The 25,760-nt window shown below is 45.7% G+C and overlaps 1 protein-coding gene across 5 annotated transcripts in view; it reads right to left on the bottom strand.

Moving 5' to 3' along the window:
- Nucleotides 1–25,760, bottom strand: part of PCDH7 (protocadherin 7) — a 440,531-nt gene that overhangs the window by 44,832 nt on the left and 369,939 nt on the right. The window lies entirely within an intron of this gene.

Raw genomic sequence — 25,760 nt, 5'->3', positions numbered from 1 at the left:
ACCACTGTTATAGACAGTAGTAGGCATTCTGCCTATAGAGGGCAGTAGAAGAAGCATCACAGTGTGATTCTGCCCAAATTACATGGAAGGCTTAACTGATATAGAGACATATGAAGCTCAAACCTTGTCTTGTTATCACAGACAGGAATCACATCATATTTACATTTATTCAAAGATATTCTACATTTCACACCATAACTCACTGAGCCATGAACAGTACATACTCAGCAGATAATAGTTGGTTCAAGGATGGTAAAGGCCAAGTGATTCACAAAGACTTGGTGGAGAAGAATTCCAGTTTGCCAAAACCCTGTAGCAGATTATGAAAGCCAGAGTGGATTCTATAATCAAATCCAGACATGCCTGAAACACATAGATGTAAACCAGGAGCGTAATGCAATCCTGGAATGCCACTACTTCATTCTATGAGGTTGTCCACAGCCTTATGTGCTTACCGGAAATTCCTACCAGAAGGGGCAAAAGATAGCTCTAGAACTGCCAAAAATTCTATCATAAAACCATAAGGTTTCTGGAGGTTCCTAGAGCTACCTTGTACATGCTTCTCTACATGCAGCCAGCTGGGTGACCTTGGCCTTGCCACAGCACTGATAAAGCTGACTGAGCAGTGATATCAGGGCTCTCTCAGCCTCAGCCATCTCACAGGGTGTCTGTTGTGGGGAGAGGTAAGGGCAGGCGACTGTAAGCTGCTTTGAGACTCCTTTGGGTAGAGAAAAGCGAGATATAAGAACCTCTTCCTCCTCCTCCTCCTCCTCCTCCTCCTATCACTTTCAGCAAGAACTTCTGGTAAGTATACAAGACTGCATTTATTTTTCAAAAAACAATCTTCTACTGATGCACCAAGTAGTGACCATCAACAGGACCTCAGGTGGGGGAATCCACCACCCCCTCCAGGCTTGGCCACCTTATCTACAGCATCCACAACAAGCAGTCAAACTTTGCTTGCTACACTTGGTGGACATCCTAAATAATCACAGACATTCTAGAAAGAACAGAAAAAGTCCCATCAGGGACTACAATTCCCATGAGCCCCTGCCAGCAAATACTGGCAGAGGCTCATGGGAATTGTAGTCCATATACATCTGGAGGACCACAGGTTGACTATCCCTGAGCTACAGAATCAATAACAAACTATGAATATGCAAGAGTTGCAAGGACCCCTCTAGCCTGTGTGAGGAGGGGATAGGGAGTAGGCTTCCCAAATCCAGGTTGGGAAACTCCTGGAGATTTGAGGATGGAGCCTGAGTAGGACAGGTACCTCAGTGAGATGTCATAGAGTCTACCCTCCAGAATATACACTTTCTCCAGGGGAACTGATCTCTGGAGATGAGCTGTAATGGTGGAGGGTCCCCAGGTCCCACCAGGAAGCTGGCGGAACCAAAGAACCAAGTTAAGATATCTGCAATAATTTTATTGGAGAAGAACCCAGTTGGAGTCTAGTGACAGCTTTAAGACCAACAAAGTTTGATTCAAGGTCTTAAGTTTGAACAAGAAATGTTTTTGCACACAAAAACTCACACACTGGATAAAACTATATTTGGTTTTACAGGTGCCGCTGGACTCCGACTTAGTTCTGCTGCTTCAGATCAACACGGCTGTTTCTAGGAGACCGGTATTCTTCCAATTTCAAACTTCCTGTCTTGTATGAAGCACTCCAAGCGTTAGTCTTTCCGTTCCCCCACTACCTCCCGTGTGTGTTTGGCCTCACGGTTTCCCCTCCTGTTTCCTTTCCTTTCTCTTTTTCACCGCAAACAACGATGAAGCACTTGATTAAGTCAAGCACTTCCAAGCAATAAGGTGGGCTTTCCCCCCCCCCCTTTTGCAAAAGGCCAAACAAACAAAACAATCTAGCCTTGTCATTTTCCGATGGAAAAATGAATTGAAGCGGGGGCACGGGGGGGGGGGAGGGGGTGTCACAGATGTGATTCTAATTTTTTTCCCCGCCCTTCCTATCAACTAAGCATTCTTCCCCCTTTCATTAGACAGGAATCTTTCACAGGGATAACCGTCGCCTGGAGGCTGCGCTCCAAAATTCCTTCTTGCGCTGACGCTATTCAGCCCAGTTTGAAAGAAATGACTATACTAGGAATGAATTTGGCCTTGTTCAATACAAGGGCATACAAAGAAATTTTCAAGCGAAATGTTCACAGGTTTAAAAGTTGGGACTGTTTTAAACATACCCAATCTTATTTTTTTTTTTAAAGAAAGATTTTTACATGCTTTGTCATCTGGGCTTGTAAAACTTGATGTGATCCGCCCATTTTTCAGACAAGCAAGCCCCTTTTGTTACTGGGGAATGAAATTTCTCACAATGAAACATTTGTCCCTCTACTGAGGCCTTTGCTCTCCTTCAGAGCCCCCCTCCTCTCTGGGAAAAAAAAAACACTCTCCTTTGACAGGGTCTTTTCTGTATTCCTCTGTTAACAACCCATTTGGGCTGGCATACTTCTTATTGGAGCTGGCACTAATCGATCAATACGCTTCAGCTTAGCTGCCCAAGCAGCTGCTGACAGGCCAGCCACAACAAACACAGCTCTGGAAGGACCTAACGGGCACATCCCTGCCTGTTATTGGGGCCCTATTTTCAGAGACTTTACATGTAGACCACATGGTCCTTCAGACAGCTCGGAGAACCAGGCATTTTCAAAGGAGAGCCAATTAGGCACAGAGGTCCAGCCAATATTTCCTCATAACAAAACCAATCCTGTGGGCTCAAGGACACACTCCTGAAAACTGGAGGCAATTGGCCCTCAGTGGGGGAGTGTTTCTCCAATACAACAAAGGCAGTCCGAGGGGGATCTGCCTGACAACCGCTGATGAACCCATTGATGATTGGCTGGTTTGGCGGGGAGTTATCATGTGGCTGTGTTTGAATGCTCTGACACAGTTTACTCATATAACAGGATTAACTTTTGCGTATATATTCCTACTGTTATGATCAGGGGTAGTCAAACTGCGGCCCTCCAGATGTCCATGGACTACAATTCCCAGGAGCCCCCTGCCAGCGTTTGCTGGCAGGGGGCTCCTGGGAATTGTAGTCCACGGACATCTGGAGGGCCGCAGTTTGACTACCCCTGGTTATGATGGTCAGTTCATGGTCTAAGGAAGAGTGCTTGCTGAATCTGGACTGCCTTTTTCCTGTTGGTGGAAAAACCCAGTGCTTAGAGGGCCGTGTGGCTGCGCTGCTCTCCTGAGGCAACCAGCCTTTGCAGAGCAGTCCACACAAAGCTGCATCCTGGCCCACAAGGTTGGCCTCACAGATCATTCCTTTGCCAGAGGGGGCACCAAAGGAGGCCGAAGACAATGGCACCATCCCAGGCAGGCTGTGGGTAACTGATCTGGGGACAGGCCATGGGCAGCCGGGCCAATTTGGGACACTGCTGCCACTGCCATGCCACTCTCCCTTTTTGGGAGCATGAGAGGGAATTAAGCTGCTCCCTGGACCCACTGCATTGCTACCCCACCCATGGGGGAAAAAGAAGAGCCCAAAGATCACAGCCATGAGACCTGCTGGTTCACTGAAGAGGCTGAGTGGCCATGAGCCAAAGATAGATCTTCAAAGATAGGCCATAGGTGAGGTCTCTGGGCTGTCTGTAAAGGGGAGAAGGAGAGTTGACCCTTCAACTTGGGGTATTTTGAGTGGCTGTGCCCCAGAGTCCATCCTCCAAAGCAGCCATTTTCTCCAGGAAGATTCACCTCTGTTGCCTGGAGATGAGCTGTCATTCCAGGGGATCCCCATATCCTACCCAGACCCCCGGTGAGATGAGTGAGGCTGAGACAGCCCTGATACTACTGCTCGGTCAGAACAGCTTTATCAGTACTATGGCGAGCCCATGGTCACCCAGCTGGCTGCAAGTGGAGGAGTGGGGAATCAAACCCGGCTCGACACATTAAAAATCGGCATTACTGTCAGATGACTATCTAGCCTATGATTAAAAACATCCAAAGGAGAACCAACCACTTCCTGAGGAAGCCTGTTCCACTGAGGAACTGCTCTAACTGTCAGGACCTTCTCCCAGATGTTAAGCTGAAAATTCTTTTGAATTAAATTAATACCATTGGTTCTGGTCCATCCCTCTGGGGCTACAGAAAACAACTCTGCCCCATCTTGTATATGACAGTCCCTCAAGTATTTGAAAATGGCCATTGTATCACTTTTTAGTTGTCTTCTCTCCCGGCTAAACCGACCAAGCTCCCCCAACCTTTCCTCATACAACTTGGTCTGCAAACCTCTCACCATTTTCATTGCCCTCCTCTGGACCGAGAAAAGCGGTAACATCAAATTGCGCAATTTGGAAACTATACTTTTGACACAATCCAAAATCCCATTTGCCTTTTTAGCCACCGAGTCACACTGCTGGCTCATGTTCAATGTATGGTCTCCTAAGATCCTTTTCACACATCCTTTTCACACATACAACTGCCAAGATAGGTCTCCCGCATCCTATAACGATGCATTTGATTTTTCCTACCTGAATGCAGAACTTTACATTTATCACTACTAAAATTCATTTTAGCCCAGTTTTCCAAGAGGCTAGAGATCAATGATAATTCCAGATTTCCTGGCTCTACCTGGAGGTTGGAAATCTTGCTTGCCAAGCATTAATAATCTGGTAGCTATTTTTTGTAAACAAAACAAAACAGAAAATCCCAAATCTGAAAGTTTGGTTGAAGATGTGAGGCTTGTATGTACACACATACACATACACATACACATACACATACACATACACATACACATACACATACACATACATATACATACATACATATACATATTAAAAAGTAAAGGTATACATATTAAAAAGTAAAGGTATCCCCTGTGAAAGCACCGAGTCATGTCTGACCCTTGGGGTGACGCCCTCTAGCGTTTTCTTGGCAGACTCAATACGGGGTGGTTTGCCAGTGCCTTCCCCAGTCATTACCGTTTACCCCCCAGCAAGCTGGGTACTCATTTTACCGACCTCGGAAAGATGGAAGGCTGAGTCAACCTTGAGCCGGCTGCGGGATTGAACTCCCAGCCTCATGGGCAAAGCTTTCAGACAGCTGCCTTACCACTCTGCACCACAAGAGGCTCTACATATACATATACATATACATATACATATACATATACATATACATATACATATACATATACATATACATATACATATACATATACATATACATATACATATACATATACATATACATACACATACACATACACATACACATACACATACACATACACATACACATACACATACACATACACATACACATACACATACACATACACATACATATACGTATATATGAATCAATACACACACACACACACATGCACACACAAACACACACACACATAAATCCAAAAGGTAAATGTCAATTCTAAAATTCTACCCAGTTTTTAATTATGTGAAATTTATTTCAGATGTTTTGAATGCTCAAGAGGGAACTTTTTGCAGGCTTCTTTTCACCACCAAAGCCAGAGACTGACTCTCCACTGGCTATGCCCCAAAATCACATCTTGTGCATAACCCCAAAGAACAGGCCACATCCCATCCAAGTGCACTTCCTTCCTACGAACCTTAACATATCTGGTGAGAATTCCATTCGGCTAATGCTTTCTCCCTCCAGAATGAGACAAGAAGTTTATGCACGCACAGCCGGTCGCTCGGAGAGATTTCAACTTTTGCAAAACACAGAGTCTTTGGCATGCATAATTCACAACAATGTCCACGAACAGTGGTTTGGGAAAGCTCTCCTTCTCCACCGCCTTGGAGATGGCAGTTCAAAACTCGGTACATAATTAAATACATATGATGGATTTTACGGAGTGGTTAATGCATGTAAAATTTCCTTCGACAATTCAAATTTATACTCACTTTAGTTCGTATAAATCTTGTAGGAGGATAATTGACTTAACGTTTTCTCCAATGCAGCTAATACATTACTTTCATTTCTATCTGGATTTTCATACAAATGAGAATTAGGGACGCAGAATGGAATTAGTGCTACCTGATAGCCAACACTAAAACATCTGGGGAGACGACCGGAATGTGCGCCTCTCTGAGACTATCATCTGTAACCATTTGCAGAGGTGTATTGGTGACTTAAGGGACTGATTTCATTACAGCCGGCACAGCTATAGTGAACGAAATTAATTTTTGCCATTGCAAATGTGCCCACGATAACAAGCGTTGCAGAGAAATTGTTATGCAGGAACCAACTATTTTTTTTTCTGCCCTGGCAATTATACACCAATTTCCTACTTGCTCAGAAATTAAGGGGAAGCATTTTCGATACTGGAAAGAAGGAGAAAAGCTGTGGCATTTTTTCAGGCGACAAATTCACACACTGGCTTGGCAACTTGCAGTAGTGACGCAAATACGCTTTGAACATGACTCAAGGGAGTTTTGTTTAATTGTGTGGGTGCGTGCATGTCGAGCGCTCTTTCTCTACTTTTTTGCCATTGAGAAACTCCTGAAACCGTAGTGGCGCGATCGTGCAGAATATGGTTGAGAAGCATAGCTGTGTATAATTGATATGATACGATAACATTTATTGCAAAGCACAATTAAAACAATATGATACAAATGCGAATAAACCAGTATTTCTCCAATATTGCGTACATAAAATTGTAAACATGGGCTACTGAGTTACAATAAGAGGGGGGGGGAATGGTGTATCAAGGTGGAGAATCCTGTAAAAATGCTTTGGCTCGGATCTTCCTGGCAGCCAGAGCGAAAAGTGCCACCCTGTATGAGATGGCATAGTTGTGGACTTGCCCACCTGTGGACATAGTTGTGGACTTCCCCTTCCCTCCCTCTCCAGGCCCAACATTGGCCATTTTGGGAATGGGTGGGTCGACATGACCATATATGCTCATATCACCCGATAAATATTTAACCAATTTTATAAAACATATTAAAAATTAATTAACTCCCACTCATTTGGGAATCCTTACCAGGGCCATCAAGAAACACTGGGGTTTCACAAAACCCTGGTTGAAAAAGCCCAGCATGGAAGGAAATCTATGATCAAAAACTTGCATAGAGACAGTGACATTCATCCCAGTGATAAACACTTTGCCATGTACTTCACCGCAACAGAAGATGGGTGAAAACCACAAAGAGAGCCTGATAGTGTTAAGGACATAAGGATCGATACTGAAATGGCAGCGCCAGCAGTGAAAGCAAGAATAAGCACGGCACGGCAACAGTGTGCTTCAGTAAAAAGCAGTACACCTGAGTCACCCGTCATCCAGGAATGCTGTGGCTGATCCTTCTGTACCCCGTATCATCATCATATTTAATTTCTATACCCCTCTTCACTATATGGGCTCGGGGCAGTTCACAACTCCATCCCCACCCCATCACCAGATCTATGGGATAATCCAATGAGCTGTTCTCATAGAGCAGTTCTCTCAGAGCTCTCGCAGCCCCACCTACTTATGTGGGTGTCTGTTGTGGGGAGAGGAAGGGAAAAGTGTTTGTAAGCTACTTTGGGATTCCATCAGGTAGTGAAAAGTGGGATATAAACCCCACCAGCTCTTCTTCTCTCCTCTCATCTTCAATTACTCAAAATACAAACATGCTTAAAATATTACCACTCATACAGTACCTTCCTGTTTCCACATCTTTCCCTTCCTCTCCCTACCACTGACATCCTATGAGGTAGCTGGGGGCTAGAGAGCTCCAATAGAACTGTTCTGTAGGAACAGCTGCAAGAGAACTGTGACTAGACCTGGCTGGCTGTACGTGGCGGAGAAGTTGGGAATCAAACCCAGTTCTCCAGATTAGAGATGACTACTTTTTAACCACGACACCGTGCTGTCTCTCAAACTAGCATCATTCAAGTAGGCGCATGCCTGCTTCAACTTAAACCCTGCAGCAGAGATATCAATAGGACAAGCCAAAAAGGCATGCTCTTCAGGCTTGTTCGTCACAAGAGAGAACAGAATTCCAGATGACAAGATTCAAACTCACAAGGTTCAGTTACATCTCTGTTATATGGCGGGGACGGTTCCCTACGCACAGCAGCTTGAGGATCGAAAGTTGTATTGCTTAAGCATATTGCATTTTTTAAAAAGGCAAGCTGCTACATGAAACAAAACCCCCACAATGAAAAGGTATGGATCTGATTGAGTCATTTCAGATTGAGCCTCTTCCTGATGGAGAACAAACAGCCAAACATGCAGGTAACTTACGAGAGGAAGGAACCTGGGCTTTAAAATTAAGATGCAAAAAGAGAACCTCAGATAAAACAAACATCGCACTGCATGTTATTAAACAGCTTCTCCCCGCTGATACCATCGTCAAACCCCATAAAATCCCCAACTATTTAAAGGAACAAATGATTATTAAAGACACTCAAATGATTTATTAAAATGGAGTGCAGCTATGCTGGCAGAAGGAGATCTCAATATTGATTTCCTTCTTGGTGGTTCATTCAGAACAAATGCAGAATCGAAATCTGGTATGGACCTGGGGGAGAAAAAAAAACAAACAAACAAACTCAGAGTCCTTTGAAAAAGATTATTCCAAATCAGGATCAATTTTTTCTGTGCTCTTCTGTTTGTTTGTTTTTAATCGCATCCCATTTCACTTTTGTATCAAATGCTGCCCCTTTCTCCTGCCTCTCCCCTGCTCTCTGTACTGTAACAATCCCAGGAAGCTAGCATCTGAGCAATAGATTTTGAAAATCCCTCTTGCCTGACTGGTATAACAAGCAGCCCCATCTCCCAGCCGAGCCTCACTGAAACGCTTTCCAATATTTGAATAAGGCTGAAGGCCTGCGGCCAAGTATTCACTCGATCCGGCCACTTTTATTTCTTATTTTCTCCTTGCTGGTTCATTTTCTCACCCATTCTATTTTTTCAGAACACCTATGTTGGTTGGCTTTCCTAATTCTTCTGGAAAGTTTTCCCTCCTGTTCTCCTAGCCTAGCATTTCGCAACTTTTTTTTACCACTGAGAAACCCCTTAAATATTCTTCAGGATTCAAGAAATCCCAGATGTCGTATGATTGTGCAGAATGTGGCTGGGAAGCACAGCTTTGGCCATGCCCACCCAGAGCCCCTCTTCTTCCTACGCCCTCCAGGCCCATCATTGGCCATTTTGGCAGGGGTGGATGGGTTGACATGACCATATACAGTCATATCCTTATCCATTGTTTTTCCTCTATATATTTGTGAAACAACCTATGGGGTGGGACATATCCGGCTGTCCAAGTTGGAATAGGGACAATCAGGGTGCCAGCTTTGCCCTGATTGGCCCTGCCTCTGCAGCTCCCATCCCTGGACTCTAGCCTCTTTGCTCTCAGATGCATCAGTGCCTGGAGCCAGCAGCAGATAAGCGGAGAGGGCCCTGGGCAAAGGGTCATGGTGGAGGGCTTGCTAACGAGGGCCTCTTGACCTGCTAGGCTGGGCCTGCTCACGAGGGCCTCCCGGCCTGCTGATTGCCTGCTAAGGAGCTCTGTCCCCACCCTGCTAATGAGCTGCCCAGCCCCAGCCCGCCCCACTTGATCTGGCTGTGAGCTGCTGCCCAAAGCCACCTTAAGCTGCCTGGCCAGGGGAGGGGACCCTTTCAAGGCCCATTCTTAGGAACGGGCTTAGAAGCTAGTCACCCAATAAATGTTTAGATAGATAGATAGATAGATAGATAGATAGATAGATAGATAGATAGATAGATAGATAGATAGATAGATAGATAGATAGATAGATAGATAGATAGATAGATAGATAGATAGATAGATAGATAGAACCCCCCCATTCAGGAAACCCTTCCAGGATCATCAAGAAACCCCAGGGTTGAGAAAGCCTGTCCTAGCCCGTTATCTACCCACTTCCTCATGTCTACCCTTATATCCCTTCTTCCTGTAGCCCTTAGGATTCTCAGCCTCCCTGGTGGGGCCAGGAAGCACCTTAGAATCAGAGGTGATCTCCAGACTACAGTTGATCATTTCTTTTGGAAAAATGGTGGCTTCGGAGAGTAGACAGGATAGCATCCCATGCTACCAAAGCTTTCTCCCCTCCCCAGGCTCTGCTCACTCCCAAATCACCAGAATTTTCCAGCCTGGAGTTGGCAACCCTAACATTCCTGCTGGCTTTGCTCATTCTAAGAGGAGTTAACAGCTCACCAATGGCTTCCCAAAGCCCTTCTACCCCACCTCCTGGTGACACTGAAGTAACTCAGCCAATCACGGCTGGAGGCTCTGACCCTGCTTCAACATCCAGTACCTTATAATGATTCTGTTTCCACGGATCCTTATAGTTCCAATGCATTAGGGTTGTTGGGTCCATCAGATCAGTCAGCAGGGAATGGGAGGGAAGAAGTTGGAATTAAATATGACGTTCCAGCCAGAAGTGACAAAGGCATATTGGGGGTGATAGCCTGAACCCAACAAGCAGTACACTAGTGTCCATATGTGCTCATGTGCCCATGTGTGCATTAAATTTAAGATGCATCTTTCTCTCTTCCATACACCCAAACACAGTTATTTAAATATACTCCAAACCTGGGTAGGGGGCCGAATCCCGAAGAGTGGCAATTCAGCCTAACAGGATTACAGAAACATAACCTCAACAAGTTTCTAAAAAATAAGGGCTGCAATTTACCATTAGTAAGTGCTAGGCTGGCCCTGCTGGATAAGGCACAGTCAGAGAATGCAAGATTTACAGCTGGAACACATAACCGGGAGAAATGCACGACACCCATTCAAACGCATATGTGAATTTCATCCATGCTACATCAGACCATTGGTCTATCAATGCTAACCAGCAGCCACTTTCTAGTTTTCAGTCTGTCATAGTGCCGGATGTTTCTACTAGTGATGCAAAGGTTCAACATGCAAAGCATTCATTCTGAGCCAAGGGGATTCCTTTTCCCATTGCCCTATCATCTTTGAGTAGCTTTTCCCCTAGCGGAATTCACTCTGGCTTCCTTCTGTTACACACCATCCCTAACTCGTCATTCTTTTAAAAAAGTTTATTTGCTTTTATAATACGATGATTCTTCACCTTTCCCAACCTGAACTCCAACATGGTAGAGACCAGCTAGAGCTACATCATGTTGATTTTTTTCTCATCTGCACATTCTGAAACATCTAAGATCCACCGCCCCCCTCCCAGGTTTGGATGTATCAATTTCTCTCTCGTTTGGATTCCTCCGTCTTCAGACCGGTTTCTGCTAATCCTGTTGTGATGCTTCCTGCTATAGTTGACCCACTTGCCATTTCGTTTGGAGGCTTTTTCCTCCACTACCGCCTTTGTCCATGCTGCCCACAGGAAGGAGGGGAAAACAGGGCAAGAAATTAGCTAGAATTATGCTATCGCAACAGTCACGGATGCGAGTCAAACCTTGAATTCGGCTGACAAGACAGCTAAGAGTCTGATACGACACCCCTCCCTTCTTTTTGCACGATTCTGTCCCCAAAAATGAGCATATTGGGAAAAGGTTGGAATGCTCTTACAGTCTCTGCAGTCACTCTGCTTAATCCTGTTGGAACATTTACAGCATCACAGGATGTCTCCTTTGAATGTCAAGATTAAGAACATAATCCTCTAAAATTTGGCTCGCTCACAAACTAGTTATGTTTGTCTTCTGCGCTCTTCCCACTTTCACTTCTCCTTTTCATTCTTTCTCGAAACAAGGCAGGTTTCCCCCTCCCCCTCCGTGGCCTACATCTCCTCCGCAAGAATCTCACACAGACTCAGAATCTCAGAATCGCTAAGACGAATAAGCGCTACACGCAAGGAGATGCTTGCTTTGTTCCTGCAGGTGCTGGAAAGGATATCGGAGCAAGACAAGAAAAAGACTTGATCAGTGTAAGTAAGAGAACTCAAGAGGACTGATTTCATATAATACCAACAGTGGAATTGAAAGTATAAACTGACTTCATCCAAAAGTGACGAAATCATGGAGATGGAAAAAGGCCTTTGTCCGTTATTTCTGGAGATCGAAAATGATGTTGGTGCAGTGTAAGATGCTCTATTGCAGGGGTAGTCAAACTGCGACCCTCCAGATGTCCATGGACTACAATTCCCAGGAGCCCCTGCAAGCAAATGCTGGCAGGGGCTCCTGGGAATTGTAGTCCATGGACATCTGGAGGGCCGCAGTTTGACTACCCCTTCTCTATTGGGTTGAGTGCTAACCACCGCATCCCAAGCATTGCTCATGCAAAGGAAATATCCCCACTATTCTTCCAGTGCCAGCCTTCTGTGCCCCTCAACATCCTGTGCCTGGGTGTGGGTTAATTCACAGAGACTGGGGCCTATGGAAAACAAATCCACAGAAATCTAGAGCCAGCTGAAGTGAGCCTGAGGATACAACCAACTCTGTGATTACATGGAGAGGAGCTGTGGTTTAATAGTAGATCATCTGCTTGGCACGAAGGAGGTCCCAAGTTCAACCCCTGGCATCTCCAGATAAAAGAATCGGGTAGTGAGGGATGCCAGTCCTCAGGTGGGACCTGGGGATCACCTGGAATTATAAATCATCTGCAGACTAAAGAGGTCAGTTCCCCTGGAGAAAATGGCTGCTTTGGAGGGTGGCCTCTATAGCATTATGCTTCACTGAGGACCCTCCCTGCCCCAAATCCCACCCACTTTTGGCTCCACTCCCAAAGCCCCCAGGTATTTCCCATCCCAGCGCTGCGAACTCTATAGGTAGTAGTTGATGATAAAGCCCTGGGACCCTGGAGAGCCCCTGACAGTCTGAGGTAGACAATACAGAGGTAAAGGTAAAAGGTAAAGGTATCCCCTGTGCAAGCACCAGGTCGTGTCTGACCCTTGGGATGACGCCCTCTAGCGTTTTCACGGCAGACTCAATACGGGGTGGTTTGCCAGTGCCTTCCCCAGTCATTACCGTTTACCCCCCAGCAAGCTGGGTACTCATTTTACCAGCCTCGGAAGGATGGAAGGCTGAGTCAACCTTGAGCCGGCTGCTGGGATCGAACTCCCAGCCTCATGGGCAGAGCTTCAGACTGCATGTCTTCTGCCTTACCATTCTGCACCACAAGAGGCTCATTATATGGTCATATCACCCAATAAATGTTTAACACATTTTAAAACTATATAAAAAATAATTAACGCTCATGCACTCAGGAAACTCTTCCAGGGCCCTTCAGAAACAAGAGGTTTCACAAAACCCTGGTTGAGAAAGCCTGCACTAGAGGAACTGCACTTGGCTGAAGAACATCTGGACAGTGGATTTTCTTGCAGCCTTACTATTTATGTACTCTAGTTCCTCCCTCATACCACACTGCATATATTTTATGGACTGTAGTAATAACAAGCAATGAACTATGTCAACACTTGAAATGAGACTATTACAAGAGTCAGACATTCATTCTCCAAATGGTTTACAGACCCATGGCTTTCTAATTGGACACACATGTCCTTGACACTTGATGAGTTCCGCATGACACTGGTGTATATTTATGCTTTTTGCCAAGTAAAACATTGAAAGAAATGGGAAGTGCAATTGGTCAACAGTGCGTACATATGCACCAGCGCTAATAATGCTCTTCGGAAGACTCAGCATAGCTGACCACCCCGTGTCTCTCCACTCTTTTTGTCATTGGGGCATGATCCTTTTCAGGATTATCTGAGCCATCCCACAGTTAACGACTAGAAGGTCACACAATATCAACAGCTTAAAGCACTTTTTGCTCTTGACATGGATATCCAATTTGCTCAGCAGAGGGAGAAATAAGAAACTCAACTCATACGAAAACAACTGCAGAACACCAAATATGAAAGTTAGACATCTGTAATCATTTGGCGGGCAAAAAGAAGTATAGAGTATATTTCTGAAAAGAGAGAAAGAAATTGCATTGTTTTATGAAACTCCTTTGGTTGTGACATTTGAAGCTCGAGTCTCATCTAGGGAGCCAATGGAACGGAAAAGCTAAAACAGGCCTATGCAACTTGACTTCTTTAGTCAATGTGCCAGCTGCATGGGGTGGCCCAATAAAATTCTTGTTTTCACTGAGGTTGGTGGGGGTTGAAGGGCACCTGGGATGGCACAATAAATGGATTGTTTGCCTTGTGTGTGGGGGTGTCATAGGCCTGCGTGAGCATGTTTGAGTCCCATATGAAAAATTCAGACCCAAATCTCCACTCAATGGTGAAGCTAACTTGGCCAAGCCATCCTCTCTCAGCCTAATCTTCCTTCTCAGATTGTAATGACAATGGAGAATGTTTACAGTGAAGAAGAAGAAGAAGAAGAAGAAGAAGAAGAAGAAGAAGAAGAAGAAGAAGAAGAAGAAGAAGAAGAAGAAGAAGAAGAAGAAAAAGAAGAAGAAGCAGAAGAAGAAGAAGAAGAAGAAGAAGCAGAAGCAGAAGCAGAAGAAGAAGAAGAAGAGCTGTGTTTTGGTACCCCACTTTTTACTACCCAAAGAAGTCTCAAAGCAGCTTACAATCACCTTCCTTTCATCTCCCCACAATAGACACCCAGTGTGGTAGGTGGAGCTGAGAGAGCTCTGAGAAAACTGTCACTGGCCCAAGGTCACCCAACTAGCTGCATGTGGAAGAACAGGGAATCAAACCCGGCTCAGCAGATTAGAGGCTGCCACTCTTAACCACTAAACCACGCTGGCTTTCTAACATCAGTGGACTCAGAAATTTGCTTACATAGAAGTTACCAATGCTGTAAAGTTATGCAAAATTCAGATCCAAATCTCTGGTCAGTGGTGAAGCTAACTTGTGGGGACTCAGACCTGGTTCTCCATATCAGAGGTTGCTGCTCTTAAGCACTACACCAAGCTGGCTCTTTTATGGCATCATACAGCAAGTGGTTAATATATCATTGCTGGAGTACATACTTCGTGAGGACAAGTTCTTGGAATTTCGTTTATATTTAGTGGATCTTTGGGAGGCATCTATCTATCTATCTATCTATCTATCTATCTATCTATCTATCTATCTATCTATCTATCTATCTATCTATCTATCTATCTATCTATCTATCTATCTATCTATCTATCTATCTATCTATCTATCTATCTATCTATCTATCTATCTATCTATCTTTTTATACCGCCCTTCCCTACGGCTCTGGGCGGTTTACATAAAACATATTTGAACATTCATATAGAACACTATCAAAATCAATATAACAGTATGACAATAACAAAAACACATCAACTGGAACAATTAGAACAGCACTTCAACAATAACTTGATTCCCTCAGTAGGTTCGGTCCCTCAGTCTGGGGGCACCTGTAGGTGTTATGGCTCAGTCGGCCCCACCAAATGCCTGGTGGAAGAGCTCCATTCTGCAGGCCCTGCGGAATTGTGGAAGTTCCGGCAGGGCCCTGATCTCTTTGGGGAGCTCATTCCACCAGGTGGGGGCCAGGACCGAGAAGGCTCTGGCCCTTGTTGAGGCCCGAGTGCCTCTTTAGGGCCAGGGATCCGTAGCCAGTTGGAGGTGGCAGAGTGTAAAGCTCTTCTGAGTGTATAGGCAGGGAGGCGGTCTCTCAGATACACTGGGCCCAGACCACATATGGCCTTAAAGGTGATTACCAAAACCTTAAGCTTAATCCGGAATTCAACTGGGAGCCAACCGAGTTCTTGGAGTACCGGCCAGATAGGAGATCTCCATGATGTGGATCTTCTTCTCCTACATTTTATTCTCATAATAACCTACAGTTGCCAGGCTTCAGCACTCTACTCCTGGGAGCCTGGGAGGTTAGGGTATGGTGAGGGGAAGCACTAGTACATGAAACCAACATACTGAATGAGACCCTTGGTTCATCAAAATCAGTACTATCTACTCAGACAGGCAGCAGCTCTCCAAGGTCTTCCACATCATCTACTGCCAGAATGTTTAAACTGCACAGACCAGGGGCTGTGTTGGCAACTGCAAGACCTGTAGCATGCATTCTTCAGCTCCATATGAAGAATATCCTACGGGGGCACTGGAGGAGATGTGCAGTTGGAGACTTCCTGCTCCTTTGAGAACACTTCCTGCCTGCTTTCCCTTCAGAAGACCATTAGTCAGTATCTCTCTCCTCTCTTTCTCACAGTTTTCTCTCCCTTTCCAATGAGCCTATTTGATTCTTTTAAACAGCTGGTGCTTTGCCTTCCTTGCATATTTAAGCTCTGCCAACAGATGGAACCTGGGACCTTCTGCATGCCAAGTAGATGCTCTACCACTGAGCCACAGCCCACTGATTGATGCTGGGGTGCCATTTCCAGGTTTTACCTGTTACTCCCCAGTTGTACAGAGAAGTGACATCATAAGGCACCAAGAATCCACCTCCTCCCCCCCAAAAAAGAAACTTTATGGTAAAACCATGGAATGTCAAGGATGTTCTACAGCTCTGTGCCATCAGCTGACATAACCTTTTGCCATTTCAACCACTCTGAGCAAGTGTGAGAGGACATGAGAATATTGGCTGGAGGATTTCTGCCATGCTCAAGTTAAGTGACAAACCTAGGCTAGCCTGAGAGAGAATGACTGGTCCAAGGTCACCAAGAAACGGCAAGTACAGATTAGAAAATGGGTCACTGTAACCTAGTGGCCATCTTAGCTTCCTGAGTTAATCCTTGAAATATCCCCTAAAGCAGGGGTAGTCAACCTGTGGTCCTCCAGATGTCCATGGACTACAATTCCCATGAGCCCCTGCCAGCAAACGCTGGCAGGGGTTCATGGGAATTGTAGCCCATGGACATCTGGAGGACCCCAGGTTGACTACCCCTGCCCTAAAGATTTCAGAGTGCTGGTTAAAGAGAGAATAGTCAGATTACATGGAGGAAGGGGAGGGACCGTGGGCGGCTGTGTACACAACTATGCTTCCCACCCATATTCTGCACAATGGCACCACTTCTGGAGTTTCTAGAAGACTGAAGAATGTTTCAGGGGTTTCTCAATGGTATAAAAGTTGAGAAAGGCTAGTCTAACTTATCAGGCAGACATCCTTATCCGTATTCTCAGCGTTGCACAATTCAACACCACTTAAAAAAAAAACAACCTCAAATTAATGTGATTCCAGTTGGCCCTATTTGGTTTATTTCACACACACACACACACACACACACCTTAATGTTACCAGCAGCCCGCACAAAGAGGTATCTATAGGTTCTTTAAAACTACCCTGGAATCATTCTTTATAATAATAATAATTCCTAGCAGACTCTCTATTATGGGAACAGCTGCAGATTATACTGCTAACGCAGTGCAACCAGCAAGACATTATGCTCTAATGGAAAGATCCTTCATGGTTTGCAACAAAGATCCATTCTGCTTTGCAGCAAAGAACGGTCATCTGAGAGAGGTGTGGGGTCATTGCCCTCCGCACAAGAGGACAGAACGATACTATCAACAAAAAGGACGGCATTCCAGGCATTCAGGAACCAGGACAGCAAGCTTTCCACTGCCAACAGAAGCAAAAGGCATTTGGTATATGTTTAGATGCTTCTTGCCCATTGGTCCTTAACAAAAAGCAAATTTGCTCCCATGGGGGGAAGGAACTCTGCAGATGTTCAGAGACATTCAGTCTACAGTGCTAGAGTTCAAAAGAAACAGCCCTATGGGACACAGAAGCAAATATTACCAGAAATCCTATTGATGCTCTCATAGAGGGAAAGACTAGCCTAATCTTTAAGAGGCTGTTTTTAAAAATGGGATAAGAACATCCTTTCCAGTTCTAGAAATTATGACATGCTCCATACTGATTTGGGGCTTTCACTTATGCTGACAAACTGTAAAAAGCAAATTAAAGTAAAAAAATAATCCCTTTTGAGGAATAATTTTCCCATAAGAGGTTAACATCTGATATCTGGGAGGCAAGGTTAATTAATGTAATTTAACATGCATCAAGGGATCCTGCAACACAAGGAAATTAGCAACTCTGCAAGATCATCACGTAAAGCTGGGCTCTTTATGTCTCCTTCTAACAGTAGCAAAGGTGCAACGGCTTGGTCTATCGAACGCTCTCTCTTAAAGAAATATCGCCAGATGCAAGCTTCCCACCCTGCAGTTTTGTAAGCCCTCCAATATTTTAAAGACAAAACTAAGGGCCTTCTTGGGTATTTTAACACCCTTTCCTTTACCTCAAACACCACCACCAGGTTTCCCAAGAATTAGTGCTGTCTGTCTCAGAGCGATGCCCTCCAGAGCTATAATTCATCTCCCGACTACAGAAATCTGTTCCTTCGGAGGGTGAATTCTATGGCATCATTTCCTTGCTGATCACCTTCCCTCTCAACAGAGTGTTACCTGTTTTGAGTTGGGAAATTCATAGGATTCCTGGGGGAAGGGAGGGATCTCAGAGGAATATGATGCCATAAAAGCATATTCTCTGAAGATGCCATTTTCCCTGTCACATGTAAATTCACTGCAATACTGGGAGATTTTCAGTTGGAAGTTGGCAAACCTACCTTCACAGGCACTGCCCCCCCCCAACACTGCCCCCAAATCTGCAGGGACTGGCCAGGCTAGAATTGGTAACTATACCAGGAAGCCCCAGGAACTGAATTTCAAGGGGCATTTTAGGCTGCCTTGGTACAGCGGGGAATTATGCCAAAATAGAAACACTAGTCTGAATCTAAATCAGTATTACCTGCACTAACAGGTTCTGAACTGTTTAAATATGGGGATGTTAGTGAACTATTTATAACTGCATCTCTCAACAACTGTAAACACATATTAAAATATGCCATTCTACAAGGATCATCAGCAAAGAATGGCACACTCCTCTCTGTGATTCTTGTCCTCCTCCACCGAGCGAGTGGCTTCAAGAGGGGTGCACATGGAGTGGTGAGGGAGGGGACACCTGCCTAGCTTGCCAGATCAGCCAAATCTACCCTGGCAATCATTGGAATGACAGATGTTACAGGGAGATCTTCCTCTGTTGGAACTGCAATCAGCAACTTATTCTGGAAGGTTGTTGCTGTACAGTTGTTAACCTGCTAAGCTATGCCCATGTGCTCACTAGTGACACCTAATGATTGCAGTGGAAAAATTCCAAGCAAATGGCTGGGATTCCCTTTGTTTAAGCTGGACTCCTGCCTACTTCTTCTTTATGAATAGAAGGCTCTCTGCTAGCAGGGAGGAAGCAAGTGTCCTCCATTAGGCTTTCTGCTTTCTCCATCTGCTGATGTGTGGGCATGTAGTCTACTTGCAGCCCAGCCATAGGGGCTTGCAATGTATTTCTTTGTAACTACCTTTTAAGCTTTGATTCACTACCTCAGTAAGGAGACTGAAGCAGATGAATATGATATATTTTAATGTATAATCTTTTCAGTAAAGATTTGTCTCTTTTAAACCTCAAAGCTCTGTGAGTCTAGATCTATGCCTCATCCAGAAAGGTAACTAACTGCATATTTTCAAAATGCTCTGTTACTCTGCAGCTCTATTTGTCTGAAGAGACTCAGGACCAAGCCAAGTGCAAATTCTCAACACCCTCACATGTAGATCATCAGCACCATGAGACTTCAAGAGGCCCAAGAGTATTTTTTTAACTTATCCCATTTTGCCAACTATCAAACAGTGAAGCTGAATCCTTATTTGAATCTATAGTTCCCAGCGCGATGTATGGCTAGTAGTCATAAAGTCAAGAACCCATGACACATCCTCTTGAATAGCTAAGTAAGATATGCATTCAGACACACATTTTTAAAGCAAAATGTTATTTTTTTGGAGCGGGGAGGTAATCTAAAGAGAGGAGACGAAGGTCAGATGAGCAGAATGCCTTTGCGCAGATGATTTGAGAAATGGCAGCAGAACAGAGCCAGGGGATGGTGTTCACTCTTATTTTCCTCCCATTTATTCAACCATTGACCTCTTTTATAACCTTGGCCATCACAGCTTAAAGAAAATACAATATGTAACCATATATTACAAAACTGATATAACAAAAGCAGAGATTCAGTAACAGCCCATCTTCTAAAATATCAAGAGCACTCCAAACTTCACCCTCACCCACCAAACCTGAGGGACCATCTAACTCAGGGGTAGTCAAACTGCGGCCCTCCAGATGTCCATGAACTACAATTCCCATGAGCCCCCTGCCAGCAAATGCTGGCAGGGGGATCATGGAAATTGTAGTTCATGGACATCTGGAGGGCCGCAGTTTGACTACCCCTGATCTAACTCCTTATGGCCCCCACAAAACTCTCCACTCTGTGAATTCTAATGTGAGGTATGCCTGGCCTCAACCAGGGCCAGGGCCTTTTCAGTCCTGGCCCCTACCTGGTGGAATGAGCTCCTGGAACAGCTGAGGGCCCTGCTGGAACTAACTCAGTTCCACAGGGCCTGTACATTGGCGCTCATCCACCAGGTGTTTGGTTGAGGCCAGAGCTAGGAAGACTATATTGGGCCCCTCCTCCAAGAACCTATCTTGAGGCATTAGGTCAAGATGGGCCACGGAGCCAGAAAGTTTGGAGGGTGAGTTTTTTGTTGTTAGAAGTTTTATTTTATTCCACTAGTGCATCAGTCTATTTTATTGCACTGTATTTTACTTGCAAGCTGCCTCGAGACGGCTGGCCTGAGAGTGGTGGTTAACAAATATAATAAAAAATATGTAAATTAAAACTAATCAAATATTCTATTAAAATGGAAAACGTTAACCACTACTGCTGGGAAAGAGCCAGGCTGATCTGCCAGCTCCAGTAGGAAGTTCTATGGCAAGGGTAGTCAAACTGCGGCCCTCCAGATGTCCATGGACTACAATTCCCATGAGCCCCTGCCAGCAAATGCTGGCAGGGGCTCATGGGAATTGTAGTCCATGGACATCTGGAGGGCCGCAGTTTGACTATCCCTGTTCTATGGGATGAGTATTTGTTCTGCTTTGTTTGGTCTCCAAAAGACGAATTCACCCGATCCGAAAATGATGGGTCAGTGTGACGGTGAACCAGAAAACTTGAGGCCTTCTGGTGGTTCAAAAACAAGTAACAACAAAAATGGCTATGTAGGTATGGCTAACCAACATCTCTTCCTTAAGTGGTGTAGTCACACTTTAAGGAAGAGATGTTGGTGTCCATGCCTACTGACTTGGCTACCACCACTGAGGGATACCACTGAAGGTCAGAGCAGGGCTTGGATAAAGAGTGTGTAAAGGAGCACAGAATAGCGTGGCCAGTTCCAGGTTGGGAACTACCTGGAGGTTTTGGGGATAGAGCCTGCGGAGGTGAGAGCTGGTGGGAAAAGACTTCAATGGGGTCATCCAGTCCTCCTTCCAAAATAGCCATATTCTCCAGATGAATTGGCCTTTGTCAACTGGAGTTCAACTGTAATCCCAAGAAATCTCAAGCCACCACCTAGAGGTTGGCAAGCCTAGCATAGAAATGGAAATACTAAAGTCATGCACAAGCGTCTGTCTCTAGTTCAGTGGCCTGCAAGCTTTTCCCAATTGCGGACCGCTAGGTAGGGGTGGGGCGAGAGGGCGGCCCAGGTCGCCACACATGCACGGCAGCCCCGCACAAACACGCATGTGTTGAGCTGCCGTGAATGCGCATTTGCACCCCCAGCGGGGGGCAAACGCACAAACTCAACAGTTTTGCACATGCACAGAGCTGCCACACATGCGTGTTTGCACCCGCTGGCATGCCAGGAGCTGTGCCTCCCTCTTCCCCCCCTCCCACAGCGAGAAGCTTGCCGGGCTGCGAACTAATTGGCCGCTCACTGGGGGGGGCGGGGAGAGGGAGGTGCGGCCCCCGCTGCCCGCTGCTGAGGCTTTCGCGGCCCAGCAGCGGGCCACAGCCCGGGGGTTGATGGCCCACGCTCTAGTTTGATTTGAATTGTAAGTAGTGGTGTGGGTCCAAAGTAAGACCCCCAAACAAAAGCTGCATGGTATCTTTTCATGTGAGGAATTAATTCAGCAGTCTTTGGCTGATCAGCATGCTAGATTGGGTGGGGCTTGGTGGGGAAGCTAAGCTTGGTGGAGAAAATGGGATTCAGCTTAGATAACTATGGAGGCTCAGAGCACTGGGCATGCAAACCACTTGAAAAGCAGGCCTTTTGAAAAAAAGACAGAATCCACTGCTGTCTGTATTGCTGTTTGCCACCCCGAGTGTTTGATATTTCACCTTGGATAACTCTTTCAATCTACATTGGAATTAATTAGTATGCAGAGCTGACAACGATGCACAGCAATTAGCAGAGCTCTACCTACTTTCTCTTTACTTTAAAAGAATGATTTTAAAAGAAACCTTTTGCCTGAGTGCCACCATCGTGTTGGCAGGAGGGGACGGTGACTCGCTTTGATAAACAGGACAAAAACTGCAGCAGTGCAGGGAAAAGAAGATGGGGGACAACACCAAAATGCCAGCCTACACCGGGAGATTCAGAATCATCAAAGGGAGAGCCGATGCTGACATGTGATTGAAGGAGACAGCGGTGCAATGAAATACACAGGCCCTCTGTACAAACAGTCGAGAGTGTCAGCTCGCACGTGCCGTGTTGTACACTGCGCCAAATAGATGTCGATAGGTTCTCATTTTCAGATGATGAGAGGAAAACAAAGAGGCAGCCTGAAATTAATAGATGTTGATAAAATAGTTCATAGGAGAGAATTACATCGATGTCATGTATAATTGTGGGGCAGGGAGGGAGGAGGGAGAAGAACCTGAAGGTACAAATGAGTAAACACGGCATCTGGAAAACATGAATACAAATGAAGGGGAAAATGAAGATCAGTGGCCGATTCAGAGGGTTGTGATGGATTAATCTCTGTTTGGAGCAGCTGGGAAAACAGGGCTGATGGCATAGAAAAGGGCAATTACCAGCAGCAACACATTATGTGTGACACGGAGCTGCCGGTGAAAATGGCAGCCCTGAGTCCGGCTCTCCTCCCCTTATCCCCGCACCCTGGCAATATTAGAGATCATTTGCACATCTCACAACATAACCATGCCCTGCCTTTCACCGTGCTGCAGCCAGTGATCGAGAGCAGATGCTGTTAGGATGGCATAAAATGGGTCAAATGCTGCAGAGATGGGTTCAGTTCTCATCTCCCCTGGTCAGCAGCAGGGGTCTGCAGCTATAATGACATTTTTGCACAGCTCAACAACATAAAATAAAGCTTCTACATGGAAAGCCTCTGGTTCATTCTCTAGTTAAAATGAGATAAACCTCAGAGAGCTGCTCCTGGCTAGAGCAGATAGTGCAGGGTTTAAGAGATCAATGGCTCACTGCAGACTTTCCCAACCAGGATTTTGTGAAACCCTGACCCATTATGCATGGCAGCAGCCACGCCGGCCTACTGCCGGGTCCATACACCTGGGTGGAATGCCCCACCGCTTTCCTTGTAAGCACGGGGGAGGGAATCCCCCGGCATACGTGGACTGCCCTGGTGTAGCATGCGTGCATGCACATTGCCGGGGCTGGAAAGCCCGATGTGCTGCCCAGCAGCGGCAGCAGCAGGAGCCATAGGGCCCCCACCGCATGATGGCAGGGAGCACCTTGTTACTCTCCCACCAAGGTTGGGGTGGGGGAATGTTCCAGCCAGCTCCACAGCTCTGCAGAGCTGACAGGGGCATGTGGTGTCCCTGAAGGGATATCATAGGTCAGAGGAGGATTATGCACAGTGCTGGTCCAACCTAGCCCCTGACAGCACCCATGGCATCTCAGGGAATACAGAAGACCCTGTGTTCCCTTAACACCGGCCATCCGAGGGCCTGAGTTGGGCCCGGGCTGGCCGGTGCCCGGTATGTCAGTGACATCAGGCATAATTAGGAACTAGCCTCTCAGCCCTGTCGCTGCCAGCCCAGGCATTCCGCCCCGTGCATAATCGGTCCCTGGGGTTTCTTGAAGGTCCTGGAAGGGTTTTCCAAATGGGTGGGAGTTAATTATGTTTAATATGTTTAAAATCATGTCAACCTGTCCCCCTCTCCCCATATGACCAATTATGGGCCTGAAGAGGGTGGGAAGGGGAAGGGCCCCGGGTGGGTATGCACACTTCTCTGCTTCCCAACCATATTCTGCACAATGATGCCACTTCTGCAGTTTCTCAAAGCCTGAAGAATGTTTCAGGGGTATCTCAACAGGACAGAAGTTGAGAAAGGCTGGCCTGCTGTCATATACAGTAGCTCCATATCTTGATCTGGGATGCCTGGGGATTGGAGGGATAGGGATGGCAGCCTCCAATCCCCACGATTAGCTCATCTCTAGACTCCAGAGATCAGTTCCCCTGGAGAAAATGGATAATTCAGAGGGTGGCTTCTATGGCATTGTACCCCACTGATGCCCAAATCCTCCCCAGGCTCCATCCCCAAATCTCCCAAAATCTCCCTATCTGGCTCTGGCAACCTGATCTCCCTATTAGGCCAGAGGGGATGGGGCCCAAGTCCTAGTCCAGAAACAGATGGTGAATCTATGAGAAAGTCAAGTAACGTGCTGTTCAACTACTGTAACACCCCATGAGTGAATATTGTCTTAATGCCTTTAAATCACAATAGTGACAGGCACAGCTGGGTGGTGAACAGACAGAGCAGTCAGTCAGTCAATGAAGTACCTGGCATTTTGAACAACTGCAAGGAAGTGCAGAGAATCGACAACAGAGTAGCCCCATCTCCTTCACATGACATGCAAACAACACTTTCATTTAGAAATGAATGTCTGCTTTGTGAGGTTTTGGGAGCAGAGAAAGGCAGTGAAAGGGGTGAGTAGTACACCCATTCCCTGCCAGGTGTTTGTCTGCTCCAGATTCTCTGCCTTTGCCTCCTTCTGAGGTCACCAGAAGTGGGCTTGCCCCAACTACACTTCTGGACCTTTCTAGAGGGATCAGATCCTTGTGGACAGGGCTGCCATCTTCAGACTTGGGGACAGGGCCGGATTTACATGAAAAAAGAGGTCCTAGGCTATTCCATTTATGTGGCCCTTTCACCTTCCATTTTTAAGTTTGTAAATTACATGAGAGATAATAAAATACATCATCACTGTGATATATCAATATGTTAAATGAGACATGTTGTGATTGGTACTAACCTTTATAAAAATTTGGCATATAGGCCCTAGACTGAAGTCTAGTTAGCCTATAGGAAAATCCAGCCCTGCTTGGAGGTTTCTAGAGTTTTGGAGTCAGAATGTATGGAAGACAGAGTTTGGGGAAGGCAGGGACCTCAGCAGGGTTCAGACCTCAAACCAGCTATTTTATTTAGGAGAACTGATTTCTGCCATCTGGAGAACAGTTGTAATTCTCCGAGATTCCAGGTTTTTCTTGGAGACTGGCAACTGTACTTGGAGACTGGACTGACCATCTGGAGTACAGAAGAAGCAAGCGAAGGGAAGTGCAGCGGCTTCTTTCTCCCCCTTTGTAGTTTTGCTCTAAATATTCCCTTCCCAAAGCAACATTTCTGCCTATTTTTTATTAAAGGCCACATTCCTTTGCTAACCATCTAATGTCTACAATAATAATAAAAAAGAACAAGTAAGGTGCTGGTAAAAATGAATGAATCATGGCAATGGATGTGTCCATAAAAGTGGGCCTCTATATGGCTATGCTTGTCTCACTTCTCCAAGTGGTGAGAAGTTCTAAGATGAGTGCTTACTGCATTGGTTCTCCAGGGAGGAGGGCACGCTGGAGTGTGGTGGTAGTTTTTGGATTTTAGTGGTGGAGCCAAGAGACGGTGGAGCTTACGGAAGAGAGACACCTCATCAGGTATAATGCCACCGGATCTGCCCTCCAAAGCAACTGTCTTCTCCAGAGGAGTTGATCCTAGTTATCTCAAGATCAACTGCAATAGAGGTTATGCTATCCTTTATCAGCTCCAGAGAGAGATTAATCATGCCCCCTCCCCATTTTTTTCCAG

The sequence above is a fragment of the Paroedura picta genome, chromosome 10 (assembly GCF_049243985.1).
Source record: "Paroedura picta isolate Pp20150507F chromosome 10, Ppicta_v3.0, whole genome shotgun sequence".
NCBI classification, from domain to species: domain Eukaryota; kingdom Metazoa; phylum Chordata; class Lepidosauria; order Squamata; family Gekkonidae; genus Paroedura; species Paroedura picta.
The sequence above is the reverse complement of the archived record's forward strand: the minus strand, read 5'-3'. Positions and strand labels throughout refer to the sequence as shown.